Source organism: Aricia agestis, chromosome 20, assembly GCF_905147365.1.
Source record: "Aricia agestis chromosome 20, ilAriAges1.1, whole genome shotgun sequence".
Classification (NCBI taxonomy): Eukaryota; Metazoa; Arthropoda; class Insecta; order Lepidoptera; family Lycaenidae; genus Aricia; species Aricia agestis.
In genome coordinates, this window is record NC_056425.1 from 8,307,565 (window position 1) to 8,320,833 (window position 13,269).

The window sequence follows — 13,269 nt, forward strand, 5'->3', positions numbered from 1 at the left end:
AAATATAAATAGGAAAAACTTTTTGGTAAAATGTTGTAACTGACACGGTTTCGGAATAAATAAAAGTAAAAAAAATATTTTTTATGCAGCATTTTTTAACTCTTATTTATTCCGAAACCGTATCAGTTACGACATTTTACCAAAGAGTATTTCCTATTTATAATTTGATGTTTCATCTCTTGTCGCCAAAATAAGGTTTTTTCCAAAATTTCCAACTTTAGGTATAAGTACCAATTAGGTTCCTTGCTCTTTAGTCTCAAACATAGAGTTAAATAAGTTTTCCTCAGAGTTTCTAGGAGATTGATTCTTATATCCTTGACATAAAGGTTCAGCGAAGGTAAAATAACTTTGAACTAGCAATGCTTTATCCGAGTTATCTAATGCGAATTAATTAACATGAAAGGGACTATTGACAATGATTAGGGTTGTTACAAAATTCATTATCTTCTAGTAATAATATGAATCAAATATATGGAGGATTTAATTGATATGAAAATATTTACGTGTTGTCGCAAAAAAACTATCCTAGCTCTCGTGGTTTAAGCGTGAACAGGTTATACAGACAAAAAGACATACAATTTAGCAGTTATAATGAATCGTTATTTCTTCTAGACTCTTGCCTATCATCAAAGATGTTTCACTCCGTAAATGCCAGTAGAAGTGAAAATGAATCAGCAGTCCAGATATTCTTTTAGGCGTGCGGTAGAAAAATGCTTCTCCTTTGTCTACACTCTTTTCGTCTTATGTCGGCACTACATAATATAGGCCAGCGCGCCGGCCAACGCGTCGGCCAACACGTTCGCCTATATGTAGTGCCGACATTAGGCATTTTTGATTTGTCCTTTGCGATTTTGCGACATTTTTTATTAGTCACTTGTCTTTTTGCGAGCATATCATATTTACCCATCCGAAAAAAGTGCACCAATAAAATTTCTTTCATCAAATTTATTTACAGCTAAATATTATGTGAATATGCGCCTATCTCGGGAATGTATGGCCCATCGATCCACACCCTGGGCCGAAGCCAAATGCTTTTGTCTATTTAGTATTTAAATTATTAGGTTAGATTACAACAGTGATTCCATCTGAGTTATGGGGTTTTGGATATATGTATTGCTTTTTATGAAGACAGTCGTTTGTTACGCAGTGTTTTTATGATTTCATCTCTGTTGCAGTGGAAATAGAGTTCAAGACCCGGTGATGTAATGACACATGCCTAAAAATGTAAATAAATAATTTTCAATATCTTTGGCTGCATAAAAAGACGCACGAAAGCCGGCTCCACACTCGCGGCGCGAAAGCCCGCGAAGGCCGCGAAACGCGAGTGTGGAGGGTTTCGCGGCTTCGTATTTGTTTGAATCTTATTCATGGCGCGAATCGCGGCTGCACTTCGTGCCGCGAGTGTAGAGCCCGCATTACAGATATTTTAATGTTGATTGAAATTCAATTAAATGTATATACACTACCGCACCGCCCTCCATGATTAGGTATCGTTCTAAACTTAATACACCCATATAGCACACAGTATAATAAAATGTTTTTAATATTATTTTATATATTATTATATAATTATCCTTCAAAACGGATCAACCGATTTTAATGATATTTTGTATATACATTCGTTAGGCCTGAGAATAGGTTTTTATCTACTTTTGTATATTGATACTAGAAATAATTTTTATGGCAAAACAACATTACCGGGTCAGCTAGTGAAATAATAAAAATCCAAATGCAGCATAAGTATTTTCTAGCACAAATTCTCCGATCTTTCCCGTACAATATTTGCTGGGGCTGCATTGTGGGTCTCGCTATAACAATTATTTGCTGCTGCCATAATTAAAAACTCTAATAATAATCAAGACCTGAGTGTATTTTATAGATTTTTCCTTATAATTAAAGCCGGAAAATAGTATTAAGCTATCTATTTTATAGTGAGTATATTCTGGGATGTGGATTTTGGTAAATTATAATAATTATCTTAATTAGATGGTATAAATAGTTTTTAAGAGTTTTATGAAAGAGCGTTTCGAGCGTTTAAAAGTTGTTAACCGGACTTCTTCTTTACATACAATCGAAAATAGTGTATAATGTGAAAGATTGTTGAGACAAAGTTACCATCAGACGTATCCTCTTACACCCTACGAGTATGTAAAATTTCATTTAAATCGGTCCAGCAGATTCGTGGACAGTCTGACATAAAAGGAAAACTAGCGATCGATTCTTATTTATTCCTATTTGGGGTAGTATTTGGGATATTAATTAATTTAAACTTTCTTACATATTTGAATTTCAATTGTATCTACATCGGTTCAGCAGCTTAGGCACCGAAGAATACCAAGAAAATTCTTTGTGGCTGGTAGGCTAAAATAGACATGTCCTTTTTAGATATTCTCGTGATATTAAAGCTTTATTCGGATTATCAGATACGGCTCAGCAACTCAGCTGAATATATATTGAACGTAACACTTGGCAGGAACTATAAGCCGCGGATAGCAAATTATATAGAGTCGGTTCGAGCCATTATGTAAAATGCCAAATGAATTTACATTCTAGATTAATTTTCCACGCATATGTACGGTAAATAGACGGGAATAGAAATCCATATTAATATTATAAATGCGAAAGTTAGTTTGTTACCTCTGCACGCCCAAACCACAAACGATTTTGCTGTGGTGTGGAGACACTTAAAGTTCCGGAAGAATTTTTTTTTAATTAAATAAGGGAGCAAACGAGCAAACGGGTCACCTGATGGTAAGCAACTTCCGTCGCCCATGGACACTCGCAAAATCAGAAGAGCTGCAGGTGCATTGCCGGCCTTTTAAGAGGGAATACGCTCTTTTCTTGAAGGTTTGCAGGTCGTATCGGTCCGGAAATACTGCTGGTGACAGTTCATTCCAGAGTTTTACAGTGCGCGGCAGAAAGTTACGCGAAAAACGCACTGTGGAAGACTGCCACTCATCAAGGTGATGAGGATGGTATGTTTTTCGCGTGGGACGATAGCGAAAAGTTGCAGGTGGTATGATTCCGAACAATTCCTCAGAGCACTCCCCGTGATACAACCGATAGAGTGAAGCTACATCTCGGCGTAATTCCAGGGGGTCCAAGCTGTTTGAAACACTATGGCAGTCAACAATTCGAGCAGCCCTTCGTTGGATACGATCCAGAGGGAGCAGTTGGTATTTTGGCGCCCCTGCCCAGAGATGAGAACAAAATTCCATATGAGGCCGAACCTGCGCCTTGTAGAGTTGTAGGAGTTGGTCCGGACTGAAGTACTGTCTCGCTCTGTTAAGAACGCCAAGCTTCTTCGAGGCTAATTTGGCCTTACCCTCAAGATGATATCGGAACTGGACTTCGCTCGATATGTTGACGCCAAGTATCTCAATGCTAGGGGAGATGGTTAAAGATGTGCCCTCGAAACGAGGATAAACAACCATTGGTGACTTTTTAGTGGTGAACGCGCAGACTTGTGTCTTGGCGGGGTTGAATTGGACTAAGTTACGTCTACCCCATTCAGAGTACTCCAACTACTCCAATGAATTCTCCACCTTAGACACAAGTTCGTTTCGACTCTCAGTGACATTTTGACGAGAAATATTAGGGTAGCCGGTATATATAGCATCACCTGTACTATCATCCGCATAGCAATGAATGCCGTTGGTCTGTAACATGTCATTGATATGGAGTATGAATAGAGTAGGCGATAGCACACAGCCCTGAGGGACACCAGCATTAACAGACTGAGTTACCGAGCATTCGCCGTCAACTACGACCTTTATGCTTCTGTCTGCTAAGAAACTAGTGACCCACTTACATAATTTCTCGGGCAACCCGTATGATGGAAGCTTTGATATCAGCGCTTTGTGCCAAACCCGATCAAAGGCCTTCGCAATGTCCAAACTAACAGCCAATGCCTCTCCCTTCGACTCAATTGCCTGAGCCCAACGATGAGTCAGGTATGCCAAGAGATCACCAGCCGAGCGACCCTTACGAAACCCGTATTGTTTGTCGCTTAGCAATCCCTGGCCGTCCAAGTATCGAAGAAGCTGGCTATTGATAATGGATTCCATTATCTTCGAGAAGAGAGAGGTTATAGTGATTGGATGAATGTACAGTTCGCGACAAAAAAATTTTGGCGCAACGGAGTTGCGTGCGTCATCTAGTCTGAAATAAAAGATTACATAGTAATTTGTGTACCTATAACGGATTTTTTTCTTCAATTTAAGGGCAGATTTAAGGCAAGTAATAATATTAAACTAACGATTAAGCTTTACGACTTTATTCTTATTACATGACAAAAATTGTATCCCCTAAAAACCCACAAAAGGAAACTCATTTCTTTTCTATCTAATATATAAAATTCTCGTGTCACAGTTTTCGTTGCCATACTCCTCCGAAACGGCTTGACCGATTCTCATGAAATTTTGTGAGCATGTTGAGTAGGTCTGAGAATCGGCCAACATCTATTTTTCATACAAAAAAAATATATATATATATGGCAAAACAACGTTTGCCGGGACAGCTAGTTTGTAAAATAAAACTCACAAATTAAGCGGATTGGTGTGCTACAACGATAATCTGTTTTTATATTATTTCAATTAGGTAAATCATATTATTATTCTCTACATATTATAAACCGCTTTCTAAAAACGATAGATTTGTTTTCCTTTTTAAACTAGTTTAAAGGATTTAATAATATATCCAACACAAAAAAGTAGCATTTACTTGGTTTTGTACCTTCATATTTTCCTTTACCCTTTTTAAATTAATAAAAAACCTTTTTATATCGGTACGTAAACGAAAAAGCCGAGGAAATTTTCTTGTATCGTACTTAGGTGTATTTAGGTATTAGATTTCCCTCTAGTGAGCTTAAAACGTAGCCTTTTTGCTAAATTAAGCCGTAGAACCCATCTTAGAGATGAAATCGCGCTTTTACTGTACCTAGGTATTACGTTGTACAGTAATAACGAGCATGTAGGCGTTTTTACGAGATAAGTCTTGTATTTCTTTTATGTTTTTTCTCACCTCCGGGCAGAGTACGTCAACTTTCTTCCCACTGCGCTTACCGATGTTGCCGTTTTCCGCCTCCGTCGATGAGAACAATAGTATACGCACCATGGGCAGTAAATAAGAAAGCCTCAGATCACATGTTTATTTACTTCGGCTTCGCCTCGGCCAACAATTACATGTGATCTGAGATATTTCTTATTTTTCTGCCCGAGGTGCGTAATGTACTATTTTTTTATTAATTAAAGTTCCTAGAAAGTTAAAGAGCATGTGACATTTTAGTATGAAGCCTGGAATACCTACAAATTCGCGATTAAAAAAATAGTCATTTTGGCGGCAAGAGATAAAACATTTGGCAATCGATAGTACATCAAAATATAAATAGGAAAAACTTTTTGGTAAAATGTTGTAACTGACACGGTTTCGGAATAAATAAAAGTTAAAAAAATATTTTTTATGCAGCATTTTTTAACTCTTATTTATTCCGAAACCGTATCAGTTACGACATTTTACCAAAGAGTATTTCCTATTTATAATTTGATGTTTCATCTCTTGTCGCCAAAATAAGGTTTTTTCCAAAATTTCCAACTTTAGGTATAAGTACCAATTAGGTTCCTTGCTCTTTAGTCTCAAACATAGAGTTAAATAAGAATATACATAATTAACTAACAATGCTAGGGGATGAAACCTAGATTATTTTTCACCCTCGAAACAAGCATTCATTATTGTATGGAAGACGCAGCCATTACAGAAAAACCATATATGTACAATAAAATATTCAAGGTCGTCTTATTTAAAGTAAAATAACTTAATGATTAACACTGATTATAACTTTATAATCTCGTTGCAATTTCCAAGTGATTTTTATGTTATTTGAGTGATGCATGAAGCTGGCTGGCCGCCAGCGCACATGGTCCGGAAACCTCACACATGTATATCACCGATATTATCCTACCAACTTAATTATACTGTGGCTGATCATCATCACACGGAGGAGATATTAAGACTTATCCAACAAACGTAGTTATAATTCTAAAATTAAAAATTGATTCTGACGGACCTACGTCATTTGGTCGTATTATGTCAATTCAATGTAAGTTGCAATCTGTCGGCTGGGTTCGACATTTAAACCCTACCAATCTACGTAGGTTCATCTGGCTATGAATCAAATTCTCTGATAGTACCTATTGAGTGCAAAATAGGTATTCTATTTCAATCAGATCTAGATGTAACTTAAACCTAAAGATAATGGAGAATATAACGCAAAGGTCAAAGCAGAGGGCGCTACTATCACATACAGTAAATAATCCGACCAAAATCCGACATGTTGCACACGTTATAACAGACTACAGCGGGGCTAAAATGGTCGCTTTGAAGAATCATGATGTGAATCATAATATGATTCATTTTTCTAAAATCGCAAAATGCAATTCATTTCTGTATTTTTGTACTGATTTGATATTTGTCAGTTTGGCAGTTTTGACAATTCATTTGCTGAATTGATTGACAGGAATTGCTAAATGTGACCATTTTAGCCCCGCACAAATGTTGTCAAACGTCGCACAAAAATGTTTGATTATATCCATGCCGGTTTTGCCTCTAGAGTCTAGCGCAAAGACCTATACCTACTCTAGGGTGAAAACATTGCATTCCAATTTCCACAGTAACCTTATCATTAAAGGGGCTATATCAAAATAAATTAAAATACAGTCTAATTACATAAATGCTACAAGTAAGAAGTGTAATTTATTACGGCGCACCCATGTCACAGAGATCCCGGGCTATTGTTCTACAGTACTCGTAATCTCTCGAGCGGGGAAAATAAAGATATTATGTTAAGATAAACTAGAGGCTGAGGTACGTAGAATATGAAATAGTAACAGAGAAAATCCTAGGCGTAGCATGTGGTATGGCAGACCTACATAGGTGACGCTGCGTTAAAGTAAATTAAGAAATTTCAAAAAACCTCCGCCAAACAACTTTAAAAAGTAATGAAATAATATATTTTACTGACTTTAAGTTGAAATAATTCCTAAGTGTAAAGTGATATTTTACTCCATAATTGTTGTCAAGGTGTGTCGAGGGACCGCCAACAGTGTCTTTTGCATTTTGTATCGCCATTCGCCATGTCACTCATTGTCTCGATAATGTTATGTGAAATCAGACATCTACATTAGCGGTCCCCCGACACACCTTGACAACAATTATGAACTAAAATATTACTTTAAACTTAGGAATTATTTAAACTTTAAAGTCACGGACGTAAAAAAAATACGGACGTAACCTTCTCTAATCACGAGTGAAGCCTAGTTATGGCCGCCCGTGTAGGACGTGTGCGTGATATGAGGGTTGCCATATAAATTATAATTTTCCCTACTTTTTAAATTTTGTAAACTCAAACAAGTTAAATGTATTTTTTATACTTAAACATATTTTTATGTTTTTTTCGCTTCAGAAATGTAAGCGGTTGTTAAAGATGTCATAATGAAAATATTATTTTTATGACACTATAGATAGAAAAAAAAACACATGTTACGTACAGAGAAGTATATTATTTACATAACATTACTAGTAATAATGATTATGTACAAACATTTACAATAATAAAATTATTACTAGATATTTGACCGAGCTTTGCTCGGTATTCGATAAAACACGAATAAAATGACATTTTCTAAAAATAATTCCTACCTAGATAGATTTATCGCCCCCGAAACCTATATAAGTCCGAAACCTGTATACGAAAAGATATAAGATACTTAAGTCCCGTAACCCGTTTCATCAAACAATCAAGTATTAAGAGCCCATATGACCCTAACTTGACTACATACTTTAACCTAGATCTCAAAATCTGTAAGGTCTAGAAAACTGATTTTTTGACACAAGTAACTTCAGTTCATAAAGATTAAATGCTCAAGACGAAAACACGATTACTCAAAAAATGCTCGATAGTTTCTTTTTTACAAAAAACCTTGTTTTAGACACATTTTTGCTTGGATCTTCGAAGTTTGATGTCTTTTCTTTAATATTTTTTAATATCTAAAAAGGTATTGTTAAAAACTAAATTTGCTCAAAACACTTTTTTCATAATTATTCAAGTAAAACTAACTCGGCGATGATTCCGCGCCGTCCTTTTTCACCTGGCATATGAAAGACGGGCGTGAGTGTGAAGAGAGAAGGACGATGTTTGATTTTTAGAGTCAGGTGAGCTCTTAATGTTAAATAAATAATGGCTTGTTAAATCAGTTAACGGCCTGTTAGAGCTATCGAGAGTTCTACCATGCGCTAACGTCAAATCAAATCACCTAACTTGGTGTTAAATTTTATTCCTGGTCTAGAGGTCCATTCAATATTTTCATTCCTACTAGGTCTCAATGACGCTCGGGTGACTGCACAAATAGCACCTTCCCTCCCCTACTACTGAAGGAAATCTAAGACAACAATTTTATCTATGGACGCTTCACACCACGTCAGTCTGACCCCGTGCTAAGTACCTGAAGGACTTTTGTTACGGGTACCAGACAACGGAAATATATTTAATACTGTTATACTATACATATATTTAAGATTTTTATTATATGATACACATATTTAATACACACCCATGACCCAGGAACTTTGAAAACTTTTTGTTCCGTCGGCAGGATTCGAACCCGCGACCCCCGGCTTGAGCTACCGACAGCCCACCCACTGAGCCGCAGAGGTCGTCAAACAATTATATCCACTTTTGTAAATTAAGAAATTAATAGGGGTGTAGACTATTTTTAGGAAATATATTTATTTTACAGATGTACATATTTTGTTACACCTAAAAATATGTATAAAAAATAAATACACTCTTATTTCAATTAAAAAAACCACTTATTAAATATAAAAAATATTATAAAGTTATTAAGTAAAATATGTCCATTTTCGGTAATTCTATAATACAAACTCTCAAAAAAACAATAATTTGTATTAGATTTCGTTTACTGTCTACACCCCTATTATTGCATTCCTGCTTAATTACTGGTCAATAGAATGCTTACATGACACTAATAAAAGACAATAAAATTAATAATTTGATTATTTAAAAATAATTTGGGGAAAATTTCCCCACTTTGTTATGGGCATTACTGACCTGTTGATGTTGAATTAATATTTACATTATTTTATCAAAATACTCTAAAAATATGTTATCTTACCTATGAAAGGTTATTCCTTGATGTTTTTTGTGTAAGGTTGTATTGTTCTTGCACCATTTTACAACACAAGATGGCATATTTATTTTTATTTATGAATGACAAAGACGTATCACCGCGATGCAGTCTAATTGCGTAATGGCGGTACGATTGGCTTATTACAGTGCGAGTGTGTGTGCAAGTTGTGTACGTATGATCGCCTGGGCTTAAGGCGAGGATAAACCCCAATTTGTTATTCCGTGACTCCCGGTTTACCTAGTTCCAATATAATAACGAAGTGTTAAAAAATATGAGATATAAAGCACAATATTCAAAATACCTTAAACCGTAAACATTTTAATAAAACGTAATACTTTGGCTGTAATTAATTTACAAACTCACCTCCGAAAAAACTCTATTTCATCGAAATATAAGTATTAACTAGGATAATTATACATTTTATTTGAATAAATTGTTAGTAAATGTATATTAAAATTTCTTTAACCGAACAATTTTGCTTTTTAATATTTATTTCCAAAGATATTTAAAAAAACATGAAAAATAGAGAAGATCCGCCCTTGTTGTTACAATTTTATGCTAAGCTAAAATGAATCTTATTGCGATGCGTATACGCTTGGTCTTTGGTTGTGTGCAAGGTTATCGTTTTTGATTGAGATTGATCCCCGCCTTAAGGGTGCTTCACTCATTTCTTAATGGCGATCCGTCCGTATTTTTTTTACGTCCGTGCTTAAAGTACTATAGCTTGATAAGTAAGCTGATGATGATGAACTATAGCTAAGAACACCCTCAATTAAGTCAGCTTTCAAACAAAAAAAACTAGATCAAAATCGGTCCACCCGTTTGGATGCTACGATGCCACAGAGAGACAGACAGACAGACAGACCGACAGACAGACACGTCAAACTTATAACACCCCTCTTTTTTGTCGGGGGTTAAAAATCGTTTTGGATATGTTTTAGATCGCTTGTTTAAGAAAACAAAAAATGGAACAGCAAGAAATGAAAAGGGCGTAAGCGACAAAATGGTTTTTGTCGCGTAATTTAAGAACCATAAATATATTTCATATAAGCTATGGGCAAATTATAGTGTATGCTTGAACTAATCTATGTACAAAATATTTTGGAAGCTTAAATCACTCTCCTCTGTTGGCAAAATTAGAATCCCTGTTTTTACAGAGGTCTTTTTGATTAATTATTCTGTGTTATAAAAGTTGACCAATCGTATTATGCTATGGGTAATTCAAAGATAAAGACATGATGAATTTTGACTTTTGTATGGGCAAGGGCCCGAGCATCACGAGTTTCCCCATACAAAAGTGAAAAAAAATTTTGGTCTTTCAGCGCTGCTACTTTCACAGTGCACTCTCTACAACGAACACGTACACACCCTCAAGTATTATCATTTATTTTTGTTACACCCTGTATAATATTAGTACGGATGAGTGTGATTTGTCAACTCGGATCGACATAGCCCGACAAAATAACATTAGGTCCACAATTTCTTTATGAATAAATGTATCTGATAGGACGTTTTTGCTTTTTCTTTAGGTTTATAATCGGAATTCGGAAAACACTTTTTAAACACGTTTAAACTTTACAACCGCTGGTGTTAACGTAATAAGTGAACCAATAAAAAGTTAGTCCATCGTTCTCGATATGTGATATTGGTGAAATGAACAAACTTTCAGCGGCCGTGCGGTCCCAGTCACGCCCGCGAAAGTTTTGCCCGCGCTTAAATTTGCATTAATTTATTAATCCAATTTCTGTTTGAATTACCTCAGATATTGTTCTAGATGCCCCTAGATCCGATGAGATTCGTAGTTTAAACGCACAACCCTCATAATTATAAGGAGTTATTAAATATAATTTCTTAACTTAAGGTTAGAGTTTTATTTTTGAAATTTTATTTTATCAGTCCTCCTAGCAAATAAAATAAAATAAAATTTCAAAAATAAAACTATAACCATAAGTTACTATAATTATGTTTTGTACTAGCGAAGAGCCTAAATTTTATCCTTACTTCCTTTTGGATTAGCCTTTATCATGATTTTGCATATTAACTTAGCATAATATCAGTCGGTGTCATGCCAATTTTTGAAAAAAAAAATCAGTTCTAAGTTCTAACTCAAGTTACAACAAAGTAATACAAAGAGAATAGATAGCATACCATTCCTCTCGCTTGCAGAAACCGGTGTGAAATTTCAATAGTGGAAAAATGCAATATCAATAATATTCCAAGTATTGGCGGTACAAACCTGACCACTCACACAACGTTCCTGTATTTTCTTTACCAGGGAATGTTTTAATAAGAGAAATACCCTGATTCTTCTAGTTTGAACCGACGTTAAACTATTCGGTACCATCCCTGTCAAACAGCAAAATACTATGTTTGGAATAAAAAAACTAAACACACATTTTAAAGAACGTCGAACTTAAAATTTTTACACAAAAATACATACAAGTAAAGCTAGTAAACTGTGTTAAAACTCTATTTTTATATCCGTCAAATAAAAGTCACACGACATAATTATGAAACTTCCGTACTTAGTAACTATTTAATAATCTATGCCGAAACTTAATCGAAGCTTTGCATAAAACATATACAATATTATGTAATACGAGTATGTATACTTTAACCACAACCGAATATATAACCTCTTCTTTTTTAAAGTCACTTAAAAATTACAGAATCAAAAGTCCTACGACGTTTATTTGACATCTCTTGCTGTCAGTTTTCGGACAACATCGAAGCTGTATCAACATTGAACTAAACAGAATCAGGGTATATCGCTAGGGTCTAGCTAAGCTGGTCGTTGATATAGGTTAATCGGTTCAGGCTTGCCGTCAGCTGTACCTGACTGACTGAGTTACGATATGGTAATGGGCGATATAAAAACAGCTTATACGAATCGGAGTCGAAGTTTTGAATATATTAGTTTCTATTTGCTATGCTTTTGCAATTTTTGTTTATTTTTAGGCCCCATTTTTCCGATAGGCTTTTATATTAAAACTAGCCGTCCCGGCAAACGTTGTTTTGCCATATTATTATCATTTTATTGAAGTGACTAAATACGTATCACCATGGCAACGTTCATCGCTATCCCGTCGCACAAACAATGGTCGCCGTCAGTCTCGAGTTGTGATAATTTACTATTATTTATTCAACAAATGCACTTATAAATATAAAAAGTATCCAGTAGCCGATTCTCAGACCTACTGAATATGCATATAAAATTTGGTAAAAATCAGTAAAGCCGTTTCGGAGGAGTACGGTAACTAACATTGTGACACGATAATTTTAAAGTATAAGATTTAAATCACGCTGGAATCGTATATTTTACCGCACTAAAAACTGTCCTAAATACCTTTCTCGAAATGAAAAAAGTTGAGACTTAAATTTTATTAAACGCGGCTTCACACGCGTCAAAACAGTATAATATTATCACGGCTATAGTACATTTTACAGCAGTCAAAATTATCCTGTGTCATTCCTCGTGTTTTACTCTATGCCTATGCAAAAATTCATCAAAAAAAGGCTAGATGTAGTTTTGAAGCCTTTTTCATATTAACAAACAAAAAAACAACTTTTTTTTCTGTGTGATTATTGTTCATAGATTTGGACAAATCGGTTCATATATACAAGCAGACAGACGGACTTTCTTTCATACATAGTTCGCCCATAGCTTAACATTATTGTGGGTAAACAAAAATTGACTTTGATACTTCGCTTGCATCGAGCCCTAGAGTGTTCACAAAAGTCGGAACACCAAATGACCCTTGAAATTTCGCCCTCACCTGCAATGTACTTTTGACTTTATAACCTTGTTAATAAGGTTGAAAACTCTGCATATTTAACGAATTCTAAACGAGAGAAACACATGTTTGTTGCCATCAAAGCTGCAAAGGGTTGACTGTTTTATTTAATCAAATATTAACGCACGCAATGTGGGTCTGACGTTCTCGTCTGTTCGCAAAATAAATAAATCCACACGTCTGTTACATACGGGCTACGACCTAAAATGTATAATACTGGCTGTTACCTTCGTATGCAAAATAAAAACTCGTAGGAACGGTGTAATACTCCA

At 35.3% G+C, this 13,269-nt stretch overlaps 1 protein-coding gene across 3 annotated transcripts in view; it reads left to right on the forward strand.

Moving 5' to 3' along the window:
* LOC121737026 (Down syndrome cell adhesion molecule-like protein Dscam2) overlaps positions 1 to 13,269 on the forward strand; it is a 232,974-nt gene that overhangs the window by 34,550 nt on the left and 185,155 nt on the right. The window lies entirely within an intron of this gene.